General features: G+C 36.6%; 1 long non-coding RNA gene and 8 other non-coding genes across 9 annotated transcripts in view; all 9 read right to left on the bottom strand.

The window, feature by feature from the left end:
* Positions 1-26396, bottom strand: part of LOC127882265 (uncharacterized) — an 80157-nt gene that overhangs the window by 31051 nt on the left and 22710 nt on the right. The gene's annotated exons all lie outside the window — the stretch shown is intronic.
* Trnaf-gaa (transfer RNA phenylalanine (anticodon GAA)) lies at positions 13714-13802 on the bottom strand. The gene is given in 2 exon segments: positions 13714-13749; positions 13766-13802. It is a non-coding gene; the product is annotated as a tRNA-Phe (tRNA).
* Positions 15403-15491, bottom strand: Trnaf-gaa (transfer RNA phenylalanine (anticodon GAA)). Its single transcript is given in 2 exon segments — positions 15403-15438; positions 15455-15491. It is a non-coding gene; the product is annotated as a tRNA-Phe (tRNA).
* Positions 18793-18881, bottom strand: Trnaf-gaa (transfer RNA phenylalanine (anticodon GAA)). The gene is given in 2 exon segments: positions 18793-18828; positions 18845-18881. It is a non-coding gene; the product is annotated as a tRNA-Phe (tRNA).
* On the bottom strand, positions 19656-19744 carry Trnaf-gaa (transfer RNA phenylalanine (anticodon GAA)). The gene is given in 2 exon segments: positions 19656-19691; positions 19708-19744. It is a non-coding gene; the product is annotated as a tRNA-Phe (tRNA).
* On the bottom strand, positions 21382-21470 carry Trnaf-gaa (transfer RNA phenylalanine (anticodon GAA)). The gene is given in 2 exon segments: positions 21382-21417; positions 21434-21470. It is a non-coding gene; the product is annotated as a tRNA-Phe (tRNA).
* On the bottom strand, positions 22245-22333 carry Trnaf-gaa (transfer RNA phenylalanine (anticodon GAA)). The gene is given in 2 exon segments: positions 22245-22280; positions 22297-22333. It is a non-coding gene; the product is annotated as a tRNA-Phe (tRNA).
* Trnaf-gaa (transfer RNA phenylalanine (anticodon GAA)) lies at positions 23108-23196 on the bottom strand. Its single transcript is given in 2 exon segments — positions 23108-23143; positions 23160-23196. It is a non-coding gene; the product is annotated as a tRNA-Phe (tRNA).
* On the bottom strand, positions 24835-24923 carry Trnaf-gaa (transfer RNA phenylalanine (anticodon GAA)). The gene is given in 2 exon segments: positions 24835-24870; positions 24887-24923. It is a non-coding gene; the product is annotated as a tRNA-Phe (tRNA).

Raw genomic sequence — 26396 nt, forward strand, 5'->3', positions numbered from 1 at the left:
TCCAAAATAATAAAAAAAAACTACAAAATATACATAGCAATACAACTATTTTGAAGAAAGGGTAGGACCCTAAGTTCTAACAACATTAAAAGTGGGCTTTTCCGGTGTGTTATTGACATTACATGTTGGTGATGACAGCGTGATTTTGTAAAGCTCTATGTTACAAGGTCAAAAGTACATTAAATGAGCGTTTTATTAACTATATACAATTTACCGAACATGATATGTACTGAAACCTCCATAAATCGTAAAAGGTAAACATTCTATTTTTACAGATTGATTTCTGCACAAAACGACACCGTTGATTCTCTTAATCAATACTCATCGTCTGCTAAAATTGTGATCTGGCTGGCTAGCACGGCTATCTGAGCATTAGGGGTTCAGCTTCTGGGTGCGGATCATCAAGGGGTTCAATTGTCATATAATTCCTCAAAGAGCATCACGTCTAAAGTTCTTTAAATATACATACATAAATAATAGCACGGTGTAGATGAATATCGGTCGTCGTCTCTGTGTCAAATGCTGCCTCTCTTACTCTCTGTTCTTAAACAATAATATAGATGATGGAAATTCACAAAACAGGTAAACAAAGAACATCTAAAATTAAAACCCATAAACACATTTGTACATAAAAAGAGATGGTCCATGAGTTGAAGCATATATCCTGCTACATGTAGAGGTTGACAGTATTCCGCAGGTCCAAACACTTATCACAAACTCTGTCGAAGATGAAATGATCATGAGGATGGTGGAACAAACGGGCAGACATTTCACTTTAATGACTTTTTAACATAGATTTCCCATAATATGTCAAATATCTAGTGTCATTGATATCATCTTTATGATCAAATCCTTACGTTCAATGTATGCTTTATAGTAATTGTCATCAATTTAAATAAAAAAATGCCTACTTTCGCTTCTGTTGTGGCACGTTAAGCCTCTTGATCAGCTCACTTTTCTGGTATGGGAAAAGCCTACTTGTTGTCGATTGACACTGGCATGGGAACACTCTTTATTAATATATTACATTTAAAGGGATCTTTTCACGCTTTGGTAAATTGACAAAATTGAAAAAAGTTGTTTCAGATTCGCAAATTTTCGTTTTAGTTATGATATTTGTGAGGAAACAGTAATACTGAACATTTACCATGGTCTAATATAGCCATTATATGCATCTTTTGACGATTTTAAAACCTAAAAATTATAAAGCGTTGCAACGCGAAACGATTGAATAATTTGGAGAGTTCTGTTTTTGTCGTTAAATTTTGTGAAACTACAAAGATTGCTTATATAAGGTATAAAATACCTCAAGTATGTGTACTCGGCGGAATAGCTCAGTAGGCTAAAGCGTTTTTACTTCAGGACTCTGGCAGGACTCCAGGGGTCACTGGTTCGAAACCTGCTCCGGGCAATGTTCTTTTCCTTTTTTTAATTTTATTCTTGATTTTTTACTGGAGCTTTTACGATCCAATGTTTACATTTATCAATATAAAGCATTTAATGAATAAGTTAAAAAATGCCAAAATCTGTGAAAAGGCCCCTTTAAGGCCATATAGCCGTTCCTCGCAACAATGGGAATGGTGTACTTTAACAGGGTTTTACGGGACGCGATATTCTGCGTCAAATACGCATAAAATGCCAGTCAGGAGTGGACCCGTCATATTTATTAATTTGCGTCCCATGGGACGCACACTCATTTTGACGTATTCGTTCTTGTAATATCAAGACGCTCTGAAAGACATCTGCAGTACGCAATTTTCTAGAAGGATGTACGAGTTGTCTCGCTTGTTGATTTATCGACCAATTGAGTTATCGAGCACCTGCTGTTTATAGGTGCAAAGTCACGAATTGAGATTACATTCCTTAAATGTGAGCTATTTATGTCGCAATGAAAGAAAAGCTTACTGAGATTACGATAGCTTATTATCTGGCAAGCAAGATGAAACTATAAAAATAAATACTATCTTTACTTTTATAGGTGTGTGTTAAATCTCGGCTATTGTTTACGCTAATAATCTATTACTATACTTTTAACTTATTGACTTTGACACAGCCAGCATATTTTTACTGCTTGTAACTCAAGTTATATTGGGACCCCCATTTGTATTGACAGGACCCCTGAAAATTATTAACTAGAGTCCTAGGGACCCCTAAAATTTGACATGAATGTAAAACCCTGCTTTAAGCATCCCAATGATTAAATTAATACATTTATCATGAAATAAATTTATTAAAACTTATCAGAGAGGCAGCATTGTGTCAGAGAGCCCACCAATATGCATCTTCACCATGAAAAGGAACAGTGAAAGACAATATAAAAAACAATTACAGTCTGGCATCATAACGGATCAATGACGAAATACAATCAATATATATATAAATGTAACTATTGGACATGATTACCTATGCGAGTATAAATGTGCATGCATTAAACATGTTTTTTTTTCATCGGCAATAATTGAATGGCTTTGCTATTGTTTACGTTTAGGCGGAAGTGGTTTTAAAACAGGACAACAACCACTATAATGCTAAACAATCTATACAAAATTAAGTAAACTAAGGAAATCTTTGACATAATGCTTTCATATTCTTAACATACCACATGGATTAATGTATTGAAAACGCATTTATTGAAAATCATTGACAGAAAAATGACGAGTCCAAGTTGAGTAAATATCGCAAATCTAATGCAGAAATGCAGCTCAAACTCACTTACCTATATAGACTGTTTTGAATTCACAATATAATTAACTAAATAATTATAATTAGCAAATGTGTAAATAATGTTTTACAAAGATGACAATTTCGTGATTATGATCAGCAAGCTGATTTCAAGATGGCGGAATAGTAATGCGAATGGAATCAGCTGGATAAAAGGAGAGTTCTCATTGGTCAAATCATAGTTTGAAACATAGTTTGACACTATGATTCTTGCAATATGATTGGATGTTGAAATACAGTATTATAAGTTAGGTTGAGAGCTAAGGCCATAGCCCACAAGACTGTATGGGGCAACTGTGATTGGAAAAGAGAGAGAGGGGGAGAGTGGGAGGGAGGGAGGGAGAAAGAGAGAGAGAGAGAGAGGGAGGGAGGGAGGGAGCAAGAACATGAACAAGAGTCTAAAATGTGAAAGAGAGAGAGAGGGAGGGAGGGAGCAAAAACATGAACAAGAGGCTAAAAGTGTATATCCTATGTAAACTTTATCATTAAATCTTATCAAAACTCTACATAGTGGTTACTCATTATAATGTTTTCGATACAAAATCAATATGAATTCTAACAACATAGGATCTATAAAAATTATGAACATTTACATCTGCTAAGATCTTACTTTATAACCAATTTTGTAGAATTTGCAATCATTTTAAGAAAAGAAAAAAACATGTAATAATTAAGAATGATAGTTTTTCATACTATTTACATGTATTAATCTTTCCTCAACCCTTTACCAAACAATAACAAGATTTTAACAGTTAATGTGGGAAAAGGAATCATTCCTCAAACTGAGTAATTTCTCATTATCCCACTATGATTTCTACTCAAAGCAATTTATACTGAATATATTTTGACTTTTCATTTTAATTTTTTTCGCAGTCTCTTTGAATTCAAGAAACTAAAAAAAACAACCTAAGAGTTGAAAAATACAAATTTCCTTGAAGTTCTAGATCTAGTGACATGATTTAATGATGTATAAAAAAAATCCTCCCTTTCCTTCTTACTTTCTGTCTGACTGCTGTTGATGACGCAAAATTAAAAACGCAAGACATCCATGGCACCAAAGACTTACAAAATATTTCAATTTGTTTTCAATCCAGCCATCTAAAGTGTTCCTTTCATGTGCTTCCATCCAGATGAATGTTAGTGGTCCTTCCAAAGGTCATCCTTTGTTTTCCATAAAAATAATCCTTCCTTTGAAGTCTTTCCTATGTAATTGATCAATCCTTCTCATCCTTCCTTGTAATGCATTACTTACAAATCAATGATTTGATAATCGTTCACTAAACTCAAGGTTGTTGGTACTCATTAGAATAGCACATTTATACAATTCTGAGGAGAAAATACATGTTGTTTTGATTAAAATTCAGAAAGTTATTTGAAATACTCCACACCCCTTACTAGAGCTATCTCCTTTGTTTGATAGACAGCTTTTCCATTCTTTCATGTTGATGTAAGAGATAAACCACATTTCTCCAGTTAAAGCTACCAACAATTGAAATAAATCAGTACCCTATAACCAAAAAATATGTGGCTTTCCCTCGTTCCTTTCTGTCCATAAATATCCAAGAAATACATTGCTTTCGGAAATTTCCAAACATCCTTTACTTCCAAAATGTTAATCCTTTTTTCCTTCATGATTTTCAGAAACTGTTGATATTTATTATGATTATGAAGCATAATTATGCTCGTCCTTTTATGACTGTTTTACAGGTAAGACACATTTCTCCAGTAAAAGATGCCACCAATAGGTTTTAAGGTGCACCTTAAACCAAGAAATATATGGCTCCCTGCCATTCTAAATGTTTGTTCGAGTCCTTTCCATCCATTTCGCTCGGTTTCTATATCCTTGGATTACTTCTGCCTTGTACTGAGATGGTTTTAAACGGTCATGAAGGTCACAGCCAACGCACTAAGCACTAGATCTATTTGAATAACACTTCACACAGATGTTCCTTGGATTAAGTTCTTTGGATAATTTACAAGGTAATGAAGGTCACAGCAACCACTCTTAGCACTAAATCTATTTCAATGAAACTTCACTCAGGTGTTTCTTGGATTAATTTTGTTGCTATCTTCTATATTGCCAAAATTATGAGCAAGGTTAAATTTTTGGGACAAGCAGATACAATAACAGACATACACATAAAATAACAGACAGACACGCCAACAACAATATACTCATGATAATTTGATTAAAAAGCATATTTACCTTTAATGATGTCTTCAAAGTTTTACAAACAAACCAACAGTTCCTCAGCAGATGCATTGCCCATTTCAATTTCACCTAAGAAACAATAAAAATACATAAAGCTTTACACATGATTCAGATTATACTTATTTAATCCTTTACTGTACTAAATCAATGCCCATTAATTTTGTGATTGGTCCTATTTGAAAGCATAAGCTCAGCGACATAAATGACAAAATGAAAATATGCAATACAAGTTAAACTATTTGGTCGCTCGGGGCGTATTTCTTTTTAGCAAATAGCAAACCTGGATAGCTCTAACAGTATTTGTTTGCAAAGCCTGTTGAAACATTGACAACAATATTTGCCTCCATAGGATGACATATGCCCCCGATAATGAGTTATGAGCATTTTTTGAAACCTAAACACATATTTCAAAACCTGAACGCGTTCCCTAAGTTGAATTCCAAAGGGGTCAAAAATTGTGTGTGTATGGAAATGCCTTGTCCAGATACACATGCATACCAAATGTGAATCTTACATTTGAAGCGACAAAGAAGTCATAAGCATTTTATTTTCGAAACTTAAATGAAAAGTGTGACGGACAGACTGACAGTGCGATCACTATATGCTCTCCTTCGGGGTCATAAAAATTGTAAGATAATCTGTCAGAATATGTATGTTAAAGCTTGCATTTAGTTAGATAAGAGAATTTTTTTTAAATTGAAATAATTTTTTACCTAATATTTTGATTCTCTATAAAAAATAACAAGGTATCCCCCGCAACATATGCTTCGTTTGAGGATGGGTGCAAATTGGACGGATGAACATAATGATAGATGGACGGACGGAGGACAATAACACAAAACTAAGACAAAGGAAGGTTCTTAAGCCTTCACAATTTATTTCATACCAAGTTTCAAAGAAATCCGCCAAAGCGCTTCCAAGATATGGCTCCGGACACAAAAATGCCTATAGTAAAAAGCATTTTTTCAAGATACAAAGGGCCATAAGTCTGTTTTTAACAGATGGTGTACAATGCCATTTGGCGTGCATCATCCTCTTATGCATATATATACTCATACGTAGTTTCAATGAAATCCGCCGAAGCACTTCCAAGATATGGCTCCGGACACAAAAGTGCCGGACGGACGGACAACGCCAAAACAATATCCCTCCGCCTCTAATATTCTGAAGGTTATATTGTATGCACAGGTTTATTTTTTAAATAACCTTTTTTACAAATTTACATTCAATTTGCCTTGAAAAACTTCTGCTTACCAAAAATGGCCAATGTCTTGAATTGAACCCGACAAATTTAATTTTCCTTGCAATTTCCGAGCATTGAAGTGTCCATTTTGACGAGTGTAGCATTTTTGTGTTTTTCATATAACTTCAATTGAAAAGCATGTGATAAACAATAATAAAACAAGCAATTTCCACCTTCTCACCAAAGTATTGATGAGTTTAAATTTTAAAGTACAGGATATCCTAAATGCAAACATGAAATGTGTTTGTTTGAAACGCTATGTCCCCTTTTGCGCCGCTTTGAAGCTATATATTTGACATTTGACCTTAAATGATGACCATGACCTTTCACCACTCAAAATGTGCAGCTCCATGAGATACGCATTCCTGCCAAATATCAAGTTGCTATCTTCAATATTGCAAAAGTTATGGCAAAATGTTAAAGTTGGAGCAAACCGACAGGCCAACAGACAGACAGGGCAAAAACAATATGCCCCCCACTATAGTGGTGGGGGACACAAAAATAATCTTATAGTGTTTAGCTTAATTTAATGTTGTAAAAGCCTCGGTTCGATATCAGAAGCCCCTGTTTAAAATCATGTTACCAACAGATACATGGGATTACAGAAACCTAGATTTATCATATAAAATGTTAATATACAGTGGAACAAACAAAACACAATCATCTTACCACATATGGCATCTTCTGAATAGCTTGTCTCCTTGATGCGCATTCCACTCTGAACTGAAAGATTAAGCAAAAAAAGGTCAACGGCTAATATTATTGTTTTCATGATAACAGACAGGTATTTGCACATCAAACTGACATTCAGACATATATCGAGAAGGACAAATGTATACATCATAGTGTTTTGTGGTATAGTATAATATTAGACAGTTAATTCATTTGTGTATGTGTAATAAGGAGGGTCATTTTCCTGACTTAAGTGTGTGTTTTCCTACTAAGGCTCTAACCAGTCAATTAGAGCCACCTAGTTACCAAGTTGACTGTCCCCCGGAAGACATCTATAATGCGGCATTGTTTAATGCAGACATGTGAACTGTAAATTGAACGCTTTCGATAAATACAGATTTAATATAAACAAATTAAACCTTATAATAAAAGAATGATAGTATGGTGGACAAACCAGTTATCGAACACCTAAGAAATTACTTTAAATTGCCTTAAAATTGAAACACTTAAAATGATAAAAAAACATTTTGTTTTAACAAATGACTAACAGTTCAATCATTGAATGGTTTATCTGTAAAGTTTTCCAGCAAACTACCTTCAAGAATTCATAACAATGATTCGCTAATTATTGTCACCTCTAGCAGACAAAACAAAATGGCGGCCGATGTAAACATGACCTATTACCCGACACTTCATAAACAGTGCAAACACTACTCCAGTATAAACAAAGTCACATGACTAATACATGACCCGGACTCGGCGAAAAAATCTGCGTCTGCTGCAATCAAAATTGCAAACAGAAATATGCTTTTTGGTGTGTAAATGCATGTTTTGATAAATGCATTCAAAAAGTTACAGCAAAAAACACACAAAACAGTGTAAATAACAATAAATGCATTCCTTTTACCTGTTTTTGGCGCATTTGTTTCAAGCTAAGTAGGCAAGTAGGTCATGGACTTAATGTGCGACCATTTGTTTATCAATGTGATGTCATGCGCACTTTTGTGCATGTGCATACAGAACCAAAACAAAACGTTTGATAGCTGTTCGATAACAGGTACTTACACGATAAGTTCACTATGCTGAACGAAAAAACAAAAACTTACAAGCTCGCTTTTTGTTTTTTCATTTAGTTTCGTCGTAAAAAATTCCAAATAATGAAATCTAAACTCGCATTTTAACTGGCCAGACTTGTCAACAACTGCATTCGTGTTAACATCCGCCGTATAAAATGAGCAGATAATTGAGACAAATAAATATTTCAAAGATTAAGGAATGTATAATATTCTAAGAGAGCACCGAACAGTTATGAAACAAAACAGAAGAACTATCGCGATGTGATTTATACCCATTCAATTTCTGACTGTTTACCTGTGAATCAAATGCGTTGAAAAAATTACCTGAATGTACCCCACTGTAAGTGTAAAAAGCCCATCCATAGCTTGGCATCCTCGACATTTCCTCCTTGCTCTATGCACTGGTGGCAAGCTGAAACCTTCAATTCCTCGTAGGTTTGGTAGTCTTTATCCCACTGGCGATCCTTCTCCTTGACATGTCTGTGAGGCTTACTTTTCCATGGCCATCCTGTCATCTAAAATAAATAATCAGGGTTTTACAATCATGTCAAATCTAAGGGTCCCTAGGACTGTTCAGGTAATAATTTTCAGGGGTCCTGTCAATAAAAATGGAAGTCCCAATATAACTTATTGGTAGAAACTTGCACTTGTTTGACTGATTCAACATATTTTGAACTCGTTTGATAATCTGCTCGTAGGTCACCTTGTTTTCATATTTTTGCAGACGAAGAGACTATTTAAATTCATGCCATTTGAGTTGCAAGCGGCAAATGTATTAAAGTTCTTACATTTCTACTAATACCAAGCTGGAAGGCTGGACCCACCGTTTTTAACCAGAAACTTGAAGATACGAGATCCTAATGCTGAGAACTTCTAGAGTCTCTAGTAGAGACAACTAAAACGACTGCTTAAATGTTTTGCTTTCGTCATCAAATGTACTACACCTCATAGTTCTGGGTTACACACCACTTAACTATTTACCACAGTATGCTTAATATGCTGGCTGTATCAAAGTTAATTAGTCAAAACTCAAAAGTATAGTAAACGATTGTTTACGTAAACAATAGCCGTAATCTATCACACACCTATAAAAGATTGTATATATTTTTATAGTTTTATCTTGCTTGCCAGATAATAAGGTATCATAACCTCAATAAGCTTCTCTTTCATATCGACATAAATAGCTCACATTTACACAATCTAAATTTGGGACTTGAGAAACATATTTTATTTCCAAAATAATAAAAAAAAACTACAAAATATACATAGCAATACAACTATTTTGAAGAAAGGGTAGGACCCTAAGTTCTAACAACATTAAAAGTGGGCTTTTCCGGTGTGTTATTGACATTACATGTTGGTGATGACAGCGTGATTTTGTAAAGCTCTATGTTACAAGGTCAAAAGTACATTAAATGAGCGTTTTATTAACTATATACAATTTACCGAACATGATATGTACTGAAACCTCCATAAATCGTAAAAGGTAAACATTCTATTTTTACAGATTGATTTCTGCACTAATCGACACCGTTGATTCTCATAATCAATACTCATCGTCTGCTAAAATTGTGATCTGGCTGGCTAGCACGGCTATCTGAGCATTAGGGGTTCAGCTTCTGGGTGCGGATCATCAAGGGGTTCAATTGTCATATAATTCCTCAAAGAGCATCACGTCTAAAGTTCTTTAAATATACATACATAAATAATAGCACGGTGTAGATGAATATCGGTCGTCTCTGTGTCAAATGCTGCCTCTCTTACTCTCTGTTCTTAAACAATAATATAGATGATGGAAATTCACAAAACAGGTAAACAAAGAACATCTAAAATTAAAACCCATAAACACATTTGTACATAAAAAGAGATGGTCCATGAGTTGAAGCATATATCCTGCTACATGTAGAGGTTGACAGTATTCCGCAGGTCCAAACACTTATCACAAACTCTATCGAAGATGAAATGATCATGAGGATGGTGGAACAAACGGGCAGACATTTCACTTTAATGACTTTTTAACATAGATTTCCCATAATATGTCAAATATCTAGTGTCATTGATATCATCTTTATGATCAAATCCTTACGTTCAATGTATGCTTTATAGTAATTGTCATCAATTTAAATAAAAAAATGCCTACTTTCGCTTCTGTTGTGGCACGTTAAGCCTCTTGATCAGCTCACTTTTCTGGTATGGGAAAAGCCTACTTGTTGTCGATTGACACTGGCATGGGAACACTCTTTATTAATATATTACATTTAAAGGGATCTTTTCACGCTTTGGTAAATTGACAAAATTGAAAAAAGTTGTTTCAGATTCGCAAATTTTCGTTTTAGTTATGATATTTGTGAGGAAACAGTAATACTGAACATTTACCATGGTCTAATATAGCCATTATATGCATCTTTTGACGATTTTAAAACCTAAAAATTATAAAGCGTTGCAACGCGAAACGATTGAATAATTTGGAGAGTTCTGTTTTTGTCGTTAAATTTTGTGAAACTACAAAGATTGCTTATATAAGGTATAAAATACCTCAAGTATGTGTACTCGGCGGAATAGCTCAGTAGGCTAAAGCGTTTTTACTTCAGGACTCTGGCAGGACTCCAGGGGTCACTGGTTCGAAACCTGCTCCGGGCAATGTTCTTTTCCTTTTTTTAATTTTATTCTTGATTTTTTACTGGAGCTTTTACGATCCAATGTTTACATTTATCAATATAAAGCATTTAATGAATAAGTTAAAAAATGCCAAAATCTGTGAAAAGGCCCCTTTAAGGCCATATAGCCGTTCCTCGCAACAATGGGAATGGTGTACTTTAACAGGGTTTTACGGGACGCGATATTCTGCGTCAAATACGCATAAAATGCCAGTCAGGAGTGGACCCGTCATATTTATTAATTTGCGTCCCATGGGACGCACACTCATTTTGACGTATTCGTTCTTGTAATATCAAGACGCTCTGAAAGACATCTGCAGTACGCAATTTTCTAGAAGGATGTACGAGTTGTCTCGCTTGTTGATTTATCGACCAATTGAGTTATCGAGCACCTGCTGTTTATAGGTGCAAAGTCACGAATTGAGATTACATTCCTTAAATGTGAGCTATTTATGTCGCAATGAAAGAAAAGCTTACTGAGATTACGATAGCTTATTATCTGGCAAGCAAGATGAAACTATAAAAATAAATACTATCTTTACTTTTATAGGTGTGTGTTAAATCTCGGCTATTGTTTACGCTAATAATCTATTACTATACTTTTAACTTATTGACTTTGACACAGCCAGCATATTTTTACTGCTTGTAACTCAAGTTATATTGGGACCCCCATTTGTATTGACAGGACCCCTGAAAATTATTAACTAGAGTCCTAGGGACCCCTAAAATTTGACATGAATGTAAAACCCTGCTTTAAGCATCCCAATGATTAAATTAATACATTTATCATGAAATAAATTTATTAAAACTTATCAGAGAGGCAGCATTGTGTCAGAGAGCCCACCAATATGCATCTTCACCATGAAAAGGAACAGTGAAAGACAATATAAAAAACAATTACAGTCTGGCATCATAACGGATCAATGACGAAATACAATCAATATATATATAAATGTAACTATTGGACATGATTACCTATGCGAGTATAAATGTGCATGCATTAAACATGTTTTTTTTTCATCGGCAATAATTGAATGGCTTTGCTATTGTTTACGTTTAGGCGGAAGTGGTTTTAAAACAGGACAACAACCACTATAATGCTAAACAATCTATACAAAATTAAGTAAACTAAGGAAATCTTTGACATAATGCTTTCATATTCTTAACATACCACATGGATTAATGTATTGAAAACGCATTTATTGAAAATCATTGACAGAAAAATGACGAGTCCAAGTTGAGTAAATATCGCAAATCTAATGCAGAAATGCAGCTCAAACTCACTTACCTATATAGACTGTTTTGAATTCACAATATAATTAACTAAATAATTATAATTAGCAAATGTGTAAATAATGTTTTACAAAGATGACAATTTCGTGATTATGATCAGCAAGCTGATTTCAAGATGGCGGAATAGTAATGCGAATGGAATCAGCTGGATAAAAGGAGAGTTCTCATTGGTCAAATCATAGTTTGAAACATAGTTTGACACTATGATTCTTGCAATATGATTGGATGTTGAAATACAGTATTATAAGTTAGGTTGAGAGCTATTCCGGCTGACAAATATGTAAGATTCGTTATAATGTTTTAACTCTAATTTCAAACTTAATTTACATTATTTCAGCCCGTAATGAAAAGCAAGCATGTAGACGCAAGTAAACTCTTAACGACGCAAAATGAGCACACTAGCACTGTCAATTTCGGTCCAGGATTGTTTTTTATCCCCCGCCAAAGGGGGAGGAATTTAGAATTGGCGTTGTTCGTCTGTTTGTCAGTCAGTCCGTCCGGCTGTCATTCAGCTCATCCGTTTATCGCAAACTTTTCAGGGCTATATCTCAGACACTATGTGTGATATCAACACGAAACTCCATGTGTGTATAGCCATTAATGAGGAGCAATGCCATGCACAAGAACCATAACCATACACCTTCTTACATGTAAATAAGAGCTATTGCCTTTTGTTTGGATTTTACATTATGTAAATTTGTATTCTATCTCCTTTGATATATACGATTTCAACATGGAACCTAATGGGTGTATATACATCGATGAGGAAAAAAAGTGTTGTGCACACGTGCCATAACTTTCTAATAAAATATCAAGAAAACAATAAGATTAGTGTAACTATGTTTATACAAATATGACACAAAACCTTTAGGCCATGTGTGCCTATGCTGAACACATTGATTAGACACACATTACATACAACGTTTGCATAGCGCATTTCGCGTAATTAAAATATGAAAGGGATTGTCTCTTGTAGGATGTTGATTTTCGGGGATTTTTCTAAGGTTTCACAAAAACTGTCAGCCGCCGAACAGTCTAACGCTCTCCCAACTGAGCTATTCCGGCTAACAAATATGTCGGATTCGTTATAATGTTTTAACTCTAATTTCAAACTTAATTTACATTATATCAGCCCGTAATGAAAAGCAAGCATGTAGACGCAAGTAAACTCTAAACGACGCATAATGAGCACACTAGCACTGTCAATTTCGGTCCAGGATTATTTTTTATCCCCCGCCAAAGGGGGAGGGATTTAGAATTGGCGTTGTCCGTCTGTTCGTCAGTCAGTCCGTCCGGCTGTCCTTCAGCTCATCCGTTTATCGCAAACTTTTCAGGGCTATATCTCAGACACTATGTGTGAAATCAACACGAAACTCCATGTGTGTATAGCCATTAATGAGGAGTAATGCCATGCACAAGAACCATAACCATACACCTTCTCTCATGTAAATAAGAGCTATTGCCTTTTGTTTGGATTTTACATTATGTAAATTTGTATTCTATCCCCTTTGATATATACGATTTCAAAATGGAACCTAATGGGTGTATATACATCGATGAGGAATAAAAGTGTTGTGCACACGTGCCATAACTTTCTAATAAAATATCAAGAAAACAATAAGATTAGTGTAACTATGTTTATACAAATATGACACAAAACCTTTAGGCCATGTTTGCCTATGCTGAACACATTGATTAGACACACATTACATAAAACGTTTGCATAGCGCATTTCGCGTAATTTAAATATGAAAGGGATTGCCCCTTGTAGGATGTTGATTTTCGGGCATTTTCTAAGGTTTCACAAAAACCGTCAGCCGCCGAACAGTGTTCCGTTCGTGCCGGAACCCGGGATTGAACCGGGGGCCTTTAGATTTCAGCATGTATATACCTTCAGTCTAACGCTCTCCCAACTGAGCTATTCCGGCTGACAAATATGTCAGATTCGTTATAATGTTTTAACTCTAATTTCAAACTTAATTTACATTATTTCAGCCCGTAAGGAAAAGCAAGCATGTAAACGCAAGTAAACTCTTAACGACGCAAAATGAGCACACTAGCACTGTCAATTTCGGTCCAGGATTGTTTTTATCCCCCGCCAAAGGGAGAGGAATTTAGAATTGGCGTTGTCCGTCTGTTCGTCAGTCAGTCCGTCCGGCTGTCATTCAGCTCATCCGTTTATCGCAAACTCTTCAGGGCTATATCTCAGACACTATGTGTGATATCAATACGAAACTCCATGTGTGTATAGCCATTAATGAGGAGCAATGCCATGCACAAGAACCATAACCATACACCTTCTTACATGTAAATAAGAGCTATTGCCTTTTGTTTGGATTTTACATTATGTAAATTTGTATTCTATCTCCTTTGATATATACGATTTCAACATGGAACCTAATGTGTGTATATACATCGATGAGGAAAAAAAGTGTTGTGCACACGTGCCATAACTTTCTAATTAAATATCAAGAAAACAATAAGATTAGTGTAACTATGTTTATACAAATATGACACCAAACCTTTAGGCCATGTGTGCCTATGCTGAACACATTGATTAGACACACATTACATACAACGTTTGCATAGCGCATTTAGCGTAATTTAAATATGAAAGGGATTGCCCCTTGTAGGATGTTGATTTTCGTGCATTTTCTAAGGTTTCACAAAAAACTGTCAGCCGCCGAACAGTTTTCCGTTCGTGCCGGAACCCGGGATTGAACCGGGGGCCTTTATATTTCAGCATGTATATACCTTCAGTCTAACGCTCTCCCAACTGAGCTATTCCGGCCGACAAATATGTCAGATTCGTTATGAAAATGGATAATGAAAAGCAAGCATGTAGACGCAAGTAAACTCTTAACGACGCAAAATGAGCACACTAGCACTGTCAATTTCGGTTCAGGATTATTTTTTATCCCCAGCCAAAGGGGGGGGGAACTTAGAATTGGCGTTGTCAGTCTGTTCGTCAGTCAGTCCGTCCGGCTGTCCTTCAGCTCATCCGTTTATCGCACAATTTTCAGGGCTATATCTCAGACACTATGTGTGATATCAACACGAAACTCCATGTGTGTATAGCCATTAATGAGGAGCAATGCCATGCACAAGAACCATAACCATACACCTTCTTACATGTAAATAAGAGCTATTGCCTTTTGTTTGGATTTTACATTATGTAAATTTGTATTCTATCTCCTTTGATATATACGATTTCAACATGGAACCTAATGGGTGTATATACATCGATGAGGAAAAAAAGTGTTGTGCACACGTGCCATAACTTTCTAATTAAATATCAAGAAAACAATAAGATGAGTGTAACTATGTTTATACAAATATGACACAAAACCTTTAGGCCATGTGTGCCTATGCTGAACACATTGATTAGACACACATTACATACAACGTTTGCATAGCGCATTTCGCGTAATTTAAATATGAAAGGGATTGCCCCTTGTAGGATGTTGATTTTCTGGCATTTTCTAAGGTTTCACAAAAACTGTCAGCCGCCGAACAGTGTTCCGTTCGTGCCGGAACCCGGGATTGAACCGGGGGCCTTTAGATTTCAGCATGTATATACCTTCAGTCTAACGCTCTCCCAACTGAGCTATTCCGGCTGACAAATATGTCAGATTCGTTATAATGTTTTAACTCTAATTTCAAACTTAATTTACATTATTTCAGCCCGTAATGAAAAGCAAGCATGTAGACGCAAGTAAACTCTTAACGACGCAAAATGAGCACACTATCACTGTCAATTTCGGTCCAGGATTATTTTTTATCCCCCGCCAAAGGGGGAGGGATTTAGAATTGGCGTTGTCCGTCTGTTCGTCAGTCAGTCCGTCCGGCTGTCCTTCAGCTCATCCGTTTATCGCAAACTTTTCAGGGCTATATCTCAGACACTATGTGTGATATCAACACGAAACTCCATGTGTGTATAGCCATTAATGAGGAGCAATGCCATGCACAAGAACTATAACCATACACCTTCTTACATGTAAATAAGAGCTATTGCCATTTGTTTGGATTTTACTTTATGTAAATTTGTATTCTATCTCCTTTGATATATACGATTTCAACATGGAACCTAATGGGTGTATATACATCGATGAGGAAAAAAAGTGTTGTGCACACGTGCCATAACTTTCTAATAAAATATCAAGAAAACAATAAGATTAGTGTAACTATGTTTATACAAATATGACACAAAACGTTTAGGCCATGTGTGTCTATGCTGAACACATTGATTAGACACACATTACATACAACGTTTGCATCGCGCATTTCGCGTAATTTAAATATGAAAGGGATTGCCCCTTGTAGGATGTTGATTTTCGGGCATTTTCTAAGGTTTCACAAAAACTATCAGCCGCCGAACAGTGTTCCTTTCGTGCCGGAACCTAGGATTGAACCGGGGGCCTTTAGATTTCAGCATGTATATACCTTCAGTCTAACGCTCTCCCAACTGAGCTATTCCGGCTGACAAATATGTCAGATTCGTTATAATGTTTTAACTCTAATTTCAAACTTAATTTACATTATTTCAGCCCGTAATGAAAAGCAAACATGTAGACGCAAGTAAACTCTTAACGACGCAAAATGAGCACACTAGCACTGTCAATTTCGGTCCAGGATTATTTTTTATCCCCCGCCAAAGGGGGAGGGATTTAGAATTGGCGTTGTCCGTCTGTTCGTCAGTCAGTCCGTCCGGCTGTCCTTCAGCTCATCCGTTTATCGCAAACTTTTCAGGGCTATATCTCAGACACTATGTGTGATATCAACACGAAACTCCATGTGTGTATAGCCATTAATGAAGAGCAATGCCATGCACAAGAACCATAACCATACACCTTCTTACATGTAAATAAGAGCAATTGCCTTTTGTTTGGATTTTCATTATGTAAATATTAGTATGTATTCTATCTCATTTGATATATACGATTTCAACATGGAACCTAATGGGTGTATATACATCGATGAGGAAAAAAAGTGTTGTGCACACGTGCCATAACTTTCTAATTAAATATCAAGAAAACAATAAGATTAGTGTAACTATGTTTATACAAATATGACACAAAACCTTTAGGCCATGTGTGCCTATGCTGAACACATTGATTAGACACACATTACATACAACGTTTGCATAGCGCATTTCGCGTAATTAAAATATGAAAGGGATTGTCTCTTGTAGGATGTTGATTTTCGGGGATTTTTCTAAGGTTTCACAAAAACTGTCAGCCGCCGAACAGTCTAACGCTCTCCCAACTGAGCTATTCCGGCTAACAAATATGTCAGATTCGTTATAATGTTTTAACTCTAATTTCAAACTTAATTTACATTATATCAGCCCGTAATGAAAAGCAAGCATGTAGACGCAAGTAAACTCTAAACGACGCATAATGAGCACACTAGCACTGTCAATTTCGGTCCAGGATTATTTTTTATCCCCCGCCAAAGGGGGAGGGATTTAGAATTGGCGTTGTCCGTCTGTTCGTCAGTCAGTCCGTCCGGCTGTCCTTCAGCTCATCCGTTTATCGCAAACTTTTCAGGGCTATATCTCAGACACTATGTGTGAAATCAACACGAAACTCCATGTGTGTATAGCCATTAATGAGGAGTAATGCCATGCACAAGAACCATAACCATACACCTTCTCTCATGTAAATAAGAGCTATTGCCTTTTGTTTGGATTTTACATTATGTAAATTTGTATTCTATCCCCTTTGATATATACGATTTCAAAATGGAACCTAATGGGTGTATATACATCGATGAGGAATAAAAGTGTTGTGCACACGTGCCATAACTTTCTAATAAAATATCAAGAAAACAATAAGATTAGTGTAACTATGTTTATACAAATATAACACAAAACCTTTAGGCCATGTGTGTCTATGCTGAACACATTGATTAGACACACATTTCATACAACGTTTGCATAGCGCATTTCGCGTAATTTAAATATGAAAGGGATTGCCCCTTGTAGGATGTTGATTTTCGGGCATTTTCTAAGGTTTCACAAAAAACTGTCAGCCGCCGAACAGTGTTCCGTTCGTGCCGGAACCCGGGATTGCACCGGGGGCGTCTAGATTTCAGCATGTATATACCTTCAGTCTAACGCTCTCCCAACTGAGCTATTCCGGCTGACAAATATGTCAGATTCGTTATAATGTTTTAACTCTAATTTCAAACTTAATTTACATTATTTCAGCCCGTAATGAATAGCAAGCATGTAGACGCAAGTAAACTCTTAACGACGCAAAATGAGCACACTAGCAATGTCAATTTCGGTCCAGGATTATTTTTTATCCCCCGCCAAGGGGGGGGGGATTTAGAATTGGCGTTGTCCGTCTGTTCGTCAGTCAGTCCGTACGGCTGTCCTTCAGCTCATCCGTTTATCGCAAACTTTTCAGGGCTATATCTCAGACACTATGTGTGATATCAACACGAAACTCCATGTGTGTATAGCCATTAATGAAGAGCAATGCCATGCACATGAACCATAACCATACACCTTCGTACATGTAAATAAGAGCAATTGCCTTTTGTTTGGATTTTACATTATGTAAATTTGTATTCTATCTCCTTTGATATATACGATTTCAACATGGAACCTAATGGGTGTATATACATCGATGAGGAAAAAAAGTGTTGTGCACACGTGCCATAACTTTCTAATAAAATATCAAGAAAACAATAAGATTAGTGTAATTATGTTCATACAAATATGACACAAAACCTTTAGGCCATGTGTGCCTATGCTGAACACATTGATTAGACACACATTACATACAACGTTTGCATAGCGCATTTCGCGTAATTTAAATATGAAAGGGATTGCCTCTTGTAGGATGTTGATTTTCGGGCATTTTCTAAGGTTTCACAAAAACTGTCAGCCGACGAACAGTGTTCCGTTCGTGCCGGAACCCGGGATTGAACCGGGGGCCTTTAGATTTCAGCATGTATATACCTTCAGTCTAACGCTCTCCCAACTGAGCTATTCCGGCTGACAAATATGTCAGATTCGTTATAATGTTTTAACTCTAATTTCAAACTTAATTTACATTATTTCAGCCCGTAATGAAAAGCAAGCATGTAGACGCAAGTAAACTCTTAACGACGCAAAATGAGCACACTAGCACTGTCAATTTCGGTCCAGGATTGTTTTTTATCCCCCGCCAAAGGGGAGGAATTTAGAATTGGCGTTGTCCGTCTGTTCGTCAGTCAGTCCGTCCGGCTGTCCTTCAGCTCATCCTTTTATCGCAAACTTTTCAGGGCTATATCTCAGACACTATGTGTGATATCAACACGAAACTCCATGTGTGTATAGCCATTAATGAGGAGCAATGCCATGCACAAGAACCATAACCATACACCTTCTTACATGTAAATAAGAGCTATTGCCTTTTGTTTGGATTTTACATTATGTAAATTTGTATTCTATCTCCTTTGATATATACGATTTCAACATGGAACCTAATGGGTGTATATACATCGATGAGGAAAAAAAGTGTTGTGCACACGTGTCATAACTGTCTAATAAAATATCAAGAAAACAATAAGATTAGTGTAACTAAGTTTATACAAATATGACACAAAACCTTTAGGCCATGTGTGCCTATGCTGAACACATTGATTAGACACACATTACATACAACGTTTGCATAGCGCATTTCGCGTAATTTAAATATGAAAGGGATTTCCCCTTGTAGGATGTTGATTTTCGGGGATTTTTCTAAGGTTTCACAAAAACTGTCAGCCGCCGAACAGTGTTCCGTTCGTGCCGGAACCCGGGATTGAACCGGGGGCCTTTAGATTTCAGCATGTATATACCTTCAGTCTAACGCTCTCCCAACTGAGCTATTCCGGCTGACAAATATGTCAGATTCGTTATAATGTTTTAACTCTAATTTCAAACTTAATTTACATTATTTCAGCCCGTAATGAAAAGCAAGCATGTAGACGCAAGTAAACTCTTAACGACGCAAAATGAGCACACTAGCACTGTCAATTTCGGTCCAGGATTGTTTTTTATCCCCCGCCAAAGGGGGAGAAATTTAGAATTGGCGTTGTCCGTCTGTTCGTCAGTCAGTCCGTCCGGCTGTCCTTCAGCTCATCCGTTTATCGCAAACTTTTCAGGGCTATATCTCAGACACTATGTGTGATATCAACACGAAACTCCATGTGTGTATAGCCATTAATGAGGAGTAATGCCATGCACAAGAACCATAACCAAACACCTTCTTACATGTAAATAAGAGCTATTGCCTTTTGTTTGGATTTTACATTATGTAAATTTGTATTCTATCTCCTTTGATATATACGATTTCAACATGGAACCTAATGGGTGTATATACATCGATGAGGAAAAAAAGTGTTGTGCACACGTGCCATAACTTTCTAATAAAATATCAAGAAAACAATAAGATTAGTGTAACTATGTTTATACAAATATGACACAAAACCTTTAGGCCATGTGTGCCTATGCTGAACACATTGATTAGACACACATTACATACAACGTTTGCATAGCGCATTTCGCGTAATTTAAATATGTAAGGGATTGCCCCTTGTAGGATGTTGATTTTCGGGCATTTTCTAAGGTTTCACAAAAAACTGTCAGCCGCCGAACAGTGTTCCGTTCGTGCCGGAACCCGGGATTAAACCGGGGGCCTTTATATTTCAGCATGTATATACCTTCAGTCTAACGCTCTCCCAACTGAGCTATTCCGGCTGACAAATATGTAAGATTCGTTATAATGTTTAACTCTAATTTCAAGCTTAATTTACATTATTTCAGCCCGTAATGAAAAGCAAGCATGTAGACGCAAGTAAACTCTTAACGACGCAAAATGAGCACACTAGCACTGTCAATTTCGGTCAAGGATTAGTTTTTATCCCCCGCCAAAGGGGGAGGGAACTTAGAATTGGCGTTGTCAGTCTGTTCGTCAGTCAGTCCGTCCGGCTGTCCTTCAGCTCATCCGTTTATCGCAAAATTTTCAGGGCTATATCTCAGACACTATGTGTGATATCAACACGAAACTCCATCTGTGTATAGCCATTAATGAAGAGCAATGCCATGCACAAGAACCATAACCATACACCTTCTTACATGTAAATAAGAGCTATTGCCTTTTGTTTGGATTTTACATTATGTAAATTTGTATTCTATCTCCTTTGATATATACGATTTCAACATGGAACCTAATGGGTGTATATACATCGATGAGGAAAAAAAGTGTTGTGCACACGTGCCATAACTTTCTAATTAAATATCAAGAAAACAATAAGATTAGTGTAACTATGTTTATACAAATATGTCACAAAACCTTTAGGCCATGTGTGCCTATGCTGAACACATTGATTAGACACACATTACATACAACGTTTGCATAGCGCATTTCGCGTAATTTAAATATGAAAGGGATTGCCCCTTGTAGGATGTTGATTTTCGGGCATTTTCTAAGGTTTCACAAAACCCTCAGCCGCCGAACAGTGTTCCGTTCGTGCCGGAACCCGGGATTGAACCGGGGGCCTTTAGATTTCAGCATGTATATACCTTCAGTCTAACGCTCTCCCAACTGAGCTATTCCGGCTGACAAATATGTCAGATTCGTTATAATGTTTTAACTCTAATTTCAAACTTAATTTACATTATTTCAGCCCGTAATGAAAAGCAAGCATGTAGACGCAAGTAAACTCTTAACGACGCAAAATGAGCACACTAGCACTGTCAATTTCGGTCCAGGATTATTTTTTATCCCCCGCCAAAGGGGGAGGGATTTAGAATTGGCGTTGTCCGTCTGTTCGTCAGTCAGTCCGTCCGGCTGTCCTTCAGATCATCCGTTTATCGCAAACTTTTCAGGGCTATATCTCAGACACTATGTGTGATATCAACACGAAACTCCATGTGTGTATAGCCATTAGTGAGGAGCAATGCCATGCACAAGAACCATAACCATACACCTTCTTACATAAAAATAAGAGCTATTGCCTTTTGTTTGGATTTTACATTATGTAAATTTGTATTCTATCTCCTTTGATATATACGATTTCAACATGGAACCTAATGGGTGTATATACATCGATGAGGAAAAAAAGTGTTGTGCACACGTGCCATAACTTTCTAATAAAATATCAAGAAAACAATAAGATTAGTGTAACTATGTTTATACAAATATGACACAAAACGTTTAGGCCATGTGTGTCTATGCTGAACACATTGATTAGACACACATTACATACAACGTTTGTATAGCGCATTTCGCGTAATTTAAATATGAAAGGGATTGCCCCTTGTAGGATGTTGATTTTCGGGCCTTTTCTAAGGTTTCACAAAAACTGTCAGCCGACGAACAGTGTTCCGTTCGTGCCGGAACCCGGGATTGAACCGGGGGCCTTTAGATTTCAGCATGTATATACCTTCAGTCTAACGCTCTCCCAACTGAGCTATTCCGGCTGATAAATATGTCAGATTCGTTATAATGTTTTAACTCTAATTTCAAACTTAATTTACATTATTTCAGCCCGTAATGAAAAGCAAGCATGTAGACGCAAGTAAACTCTTAACGACGCAAAATGAGCACACTAGCACTGTCAATTTCGGTCCAGGATTGTTTTTTATCCCCCGCCAAAGGGGAGGAATTTAGAATTGGCGTTGTCCGTCTGTTCGTCAGTCAGTCCGTCCGGCTGTCCTTTAGCTCATCCGTTTATCGCAAACTTTTCAGGGCTATATCTCAGACACTATGTGTGATATCAACACGAAACTCCATGTGTGTATAGCCATTAATGAGGAGCAATGCCATGCACAAGAACCATAACCATACACCTTCTTACATGTAAATAAGAGCTATTGCCTTTTGTTTGGATTTTGCATTATGTAAATTTGTATTCTATCTCCTTTGATATATACGATTTCAACATGGAACCTAATGGGTGTATATACATCGATGAGGAAAAAAAGTGTTGTGCACACGTGCCATAACTTTCTAATTAAATATCAAGAAAACAATAAGATTAGTGTAACTATGTTTATACAAATATGACACAAAACCTTTATGCCATGTGTGCCTATGCTGAACACATTGATTAGACACACATTACATACAACGTTTGCATAGCGCATTTCGCGTAATTTAAATATGAAAGGGATTTCCCCTTGTAGGATGTTGATTTTCGGGGATTTTTCTAAGGTTTCACAAAAACTGTCAGCCGCCGAACAGTGTTCCGTTCGTGCCGGAACCCGGGATTGAACCGGGGGCCTTTAGATTTCAGCATGTATATACCTTCAGTCTAACGCTCTCCCAACTGAGCTATTCCGGCTGACAAATATGTCAGATTCGTTATAATGTTTTAACTCCAATTTCAAACTTAATTTACATTATTTCAGCCCGTAATGAAAAGCAAGCATGTAGACGCAAGTAAACTCTTAACGACGCAAAATGAGCACACTAGCACTGTCAATTTCGGTCCAGAATTATTTTTTATCCCCCGCCAAAGGGGGAGGGATTTAGAATTGGCGTTGTCCGTCTGTTCGTCAGTCAGTCCGTCCGGCTGTCCTTCAGCTCATCCGTTTATCGCAAACTTTTCAGGGCTATATCTCAGACACTATGTATGATATCAACACGAAACTCCATATGTGTATAGCCATTAATGAGGAGCAATGCCATGCACAAGAACCATAACCATACACCTTCTCTCATGTAAATAAGAGCTATTGCCTTTTGTTTGGATTTTACATTATGTAAATTTGTATTCTATCTCCTTTGATATATACGATTTCAACATGGAACCTAATGGGTGTATATACATCGATGAGGAATAAAAGTGTTGTGCACACGTGCCATAACTTTCTAATAAAATATCAAGAAAACAATAAGATTAGTGTAACTATGTTTATACAAATATGACACAAAACGTTTAGGCCATGTGTGTCTATGCTGAACACATTGATTAGACACACATTACATACAACGTTTGTATAGCGCATTTCGCGTAATTTAAATATGAAAGGGATTGCCCCTTGTAGGATGTTGATTTTCGGGCATTGTCTAAGGTTTCACAAAAACTATCAGCCGCCGAACAGTGTTCCGTTCGTGCCGGAACCTGGGATTGAACCGGGGGCCTTTAGATTTCAGCATGTATATACCTTCAGTCTAACGCTCTCCCAACTGAGCTATTCCGGCTGACAAATATGTCAGATTCGTTATAATGTTTTAACTCTAATTTCAAACTTAATTTACATTATTTCAGCCCGTAATGAAAAGCAAGCATGTAGACGCAAGTAAACTCTTAACGACGCAAAATGAGCACACTAGCACTGTCAATTTCGGTCCAGGATTGTTTTTTATCCCCCGCCAAAGGGGGAGGAATTTAGAATTGGCGTTGTCCGTCTGTTCGTCAGTCAGTCCGTCCGGCTGTCCTTCAGCTCATCCGTTTATCGCAAACTTTTCAGGGCTATATCTCAGACACTATGTGTGATATCAACACGAAACTCCATGTGTGTATAGCCATTAATGAGGAGTAATGCCATGCACAAGAACCATAACCATACACCTTCTTACATGTAAATAAGAGCTATTGCCTTTTGTTTGGATTTTACATTGTGTAAATTTGTATTCTATCTCCTTTGATATATACGATTTCAACATGGAACCTAATGGGTGTATATACATCGATGAGGAATAAAAGTGTTGTGCACACGTGCCATAACTTTCTAATAAAATATCAAGAAAACAATAAGATTAGTGTAACTATGTTTATACAAATATGACACAAAACCTTTAGGCCATGTGTGCCTATGCTGAACACATTGATTAGACACACATTACATACAACGTTTGCATAGCGCATTTCGCGTAATTTAAATATGAAAGTGATTGCCCCTTGTAGGATGTTGATTTTCGGGCATTTTCTAAGGTTTCACAAAAAACTGTCAGCCGCCGAACAGTGTTCCGTTCGTGCCGGAACCCGGGATTGAACCGGGGGCCTTTAGATTTCAGCATGTATATACCTTCAGTCTAACGCTCTCCCAACTGAGCTATTCCGGCTGACAAATATGTCAGATTCGTTATAATGTTTTAACTCTAATTTCAAACTTAATTTACATTATTTCAGCCCGTAATGAAAAGCAAGCATGTAGACGCAACTAAACTCTTAACGACGCAAAATGAGCACACTAGCACTGTCAATTTCGGTCCAGGATTATTTTTTATCCCCCGCCAAAGGGGGGGGGGATTTAGAATTGGCGTTGTCCGTCTGTTCGTCAGTCAGTCCGTCCGGCTGTCCTTCAGCTCATCCGTTTATCTCAAACTTTTCAGGGCTATATCTCAGACACTATGTGTGATATCAACACGAAACTCCATGTGTGTATAGCCATTAATGAAGAGCAATGCCATGCACAAGAACCATAACCATACACCTTCTTACATGTAAATAAGAGCTATTGCCTTTTGTTTGGATTTTACATTATGTAAATTTGTATTCTATCTCCTTTGATATATACGATTTCAACATGGAACCTAATGGGTGTATATACATCGATGAGGAAAAAAGTGTTGTGCACACGTGCCATAACTTTCTAATAAAATATCAAGAAAACAATAAGATAAGTGTAACTATGTTTATACAAATATGACACAAAACCTTTAGGCCATGTGTGCCTATGCTGAACACATTGATTAGACACACATTACATCAGGGCCGTACCCAGGATTTTTTTACTGGGGGGGCCCAACCGGGGAGGGTTTGGGAGGGGTCCCCCCTCCCTATATATATACTTTTTTTTTATTTGGCACTTTGCAAGGTGAATTGTAATGCTTATAAAAAACGTATTTTGTGATATGAATTAATGGAATATAACAAGTAAATCAGCACATTTCGGAAGTCTTAAGCCTTAAACATTGGTGTGAATTCACAACAATATTAAATGCTTTAGATTTCCGAAATTTACAGGTTTAAACTGACGATTATCCACATCAACTCTCGTATTGCTTCCACCATTTTTTTTTCACAAATCAATAACGTCACAGGTTTTTTTAATCTGATTTTTTGGGAAAGACCTTGCCATTTTTGAGGAAAAAAATTGCGCGAATTGCCTAATTTTGGGGGGAAATAATGAAAGTCTTAAATAATCAATTTAACATATTTTACTGTTTCAAACAAATTCAAGGAAAGAGATAATTTAATTATACAATATTTTTCTACACTGGATCAGGTTAACTTATATAATGTGATCGATTTGTTGTTTCAATTTTCATTTTTTTACCAATGAGCCATTAATAGGTTGATATTACTCAATTCTCGGTACTCAATTATTTTAAATACTGAATTCTGCCAAATTCTTATCTGTTGCTCGGCAAATTTATGAATCTGTTTTTCTTTTAAACAAACATGTTAACTATCTCATCGTAGTCTTTTTCAGTGATTTCCTTTCAAAAATTATAAATACTCAGTTTTAATACCTTTGTCAGTGTTTTTGTTCCGGTTCAAAGTCAGGGCCCTATTCTCAATGCATAAAGTAT

Source organism: Dreissena polymorpha, chromosome 5 (assembly GCF_020536995.1).
Source record: "Dreissena polymorpha isolate Duluth1 chromosome 5, UMN_Dpol_1.0, whole genome shotgun sequence".
In the NCBI taxonomy this organism is placed as follows: domain Eukaryota; kingdom Metazoa; phylum Mollusca; class Bivalvia; order Myida; family Dreissenidae; genus Dreissena; species Dreissena polymorpha.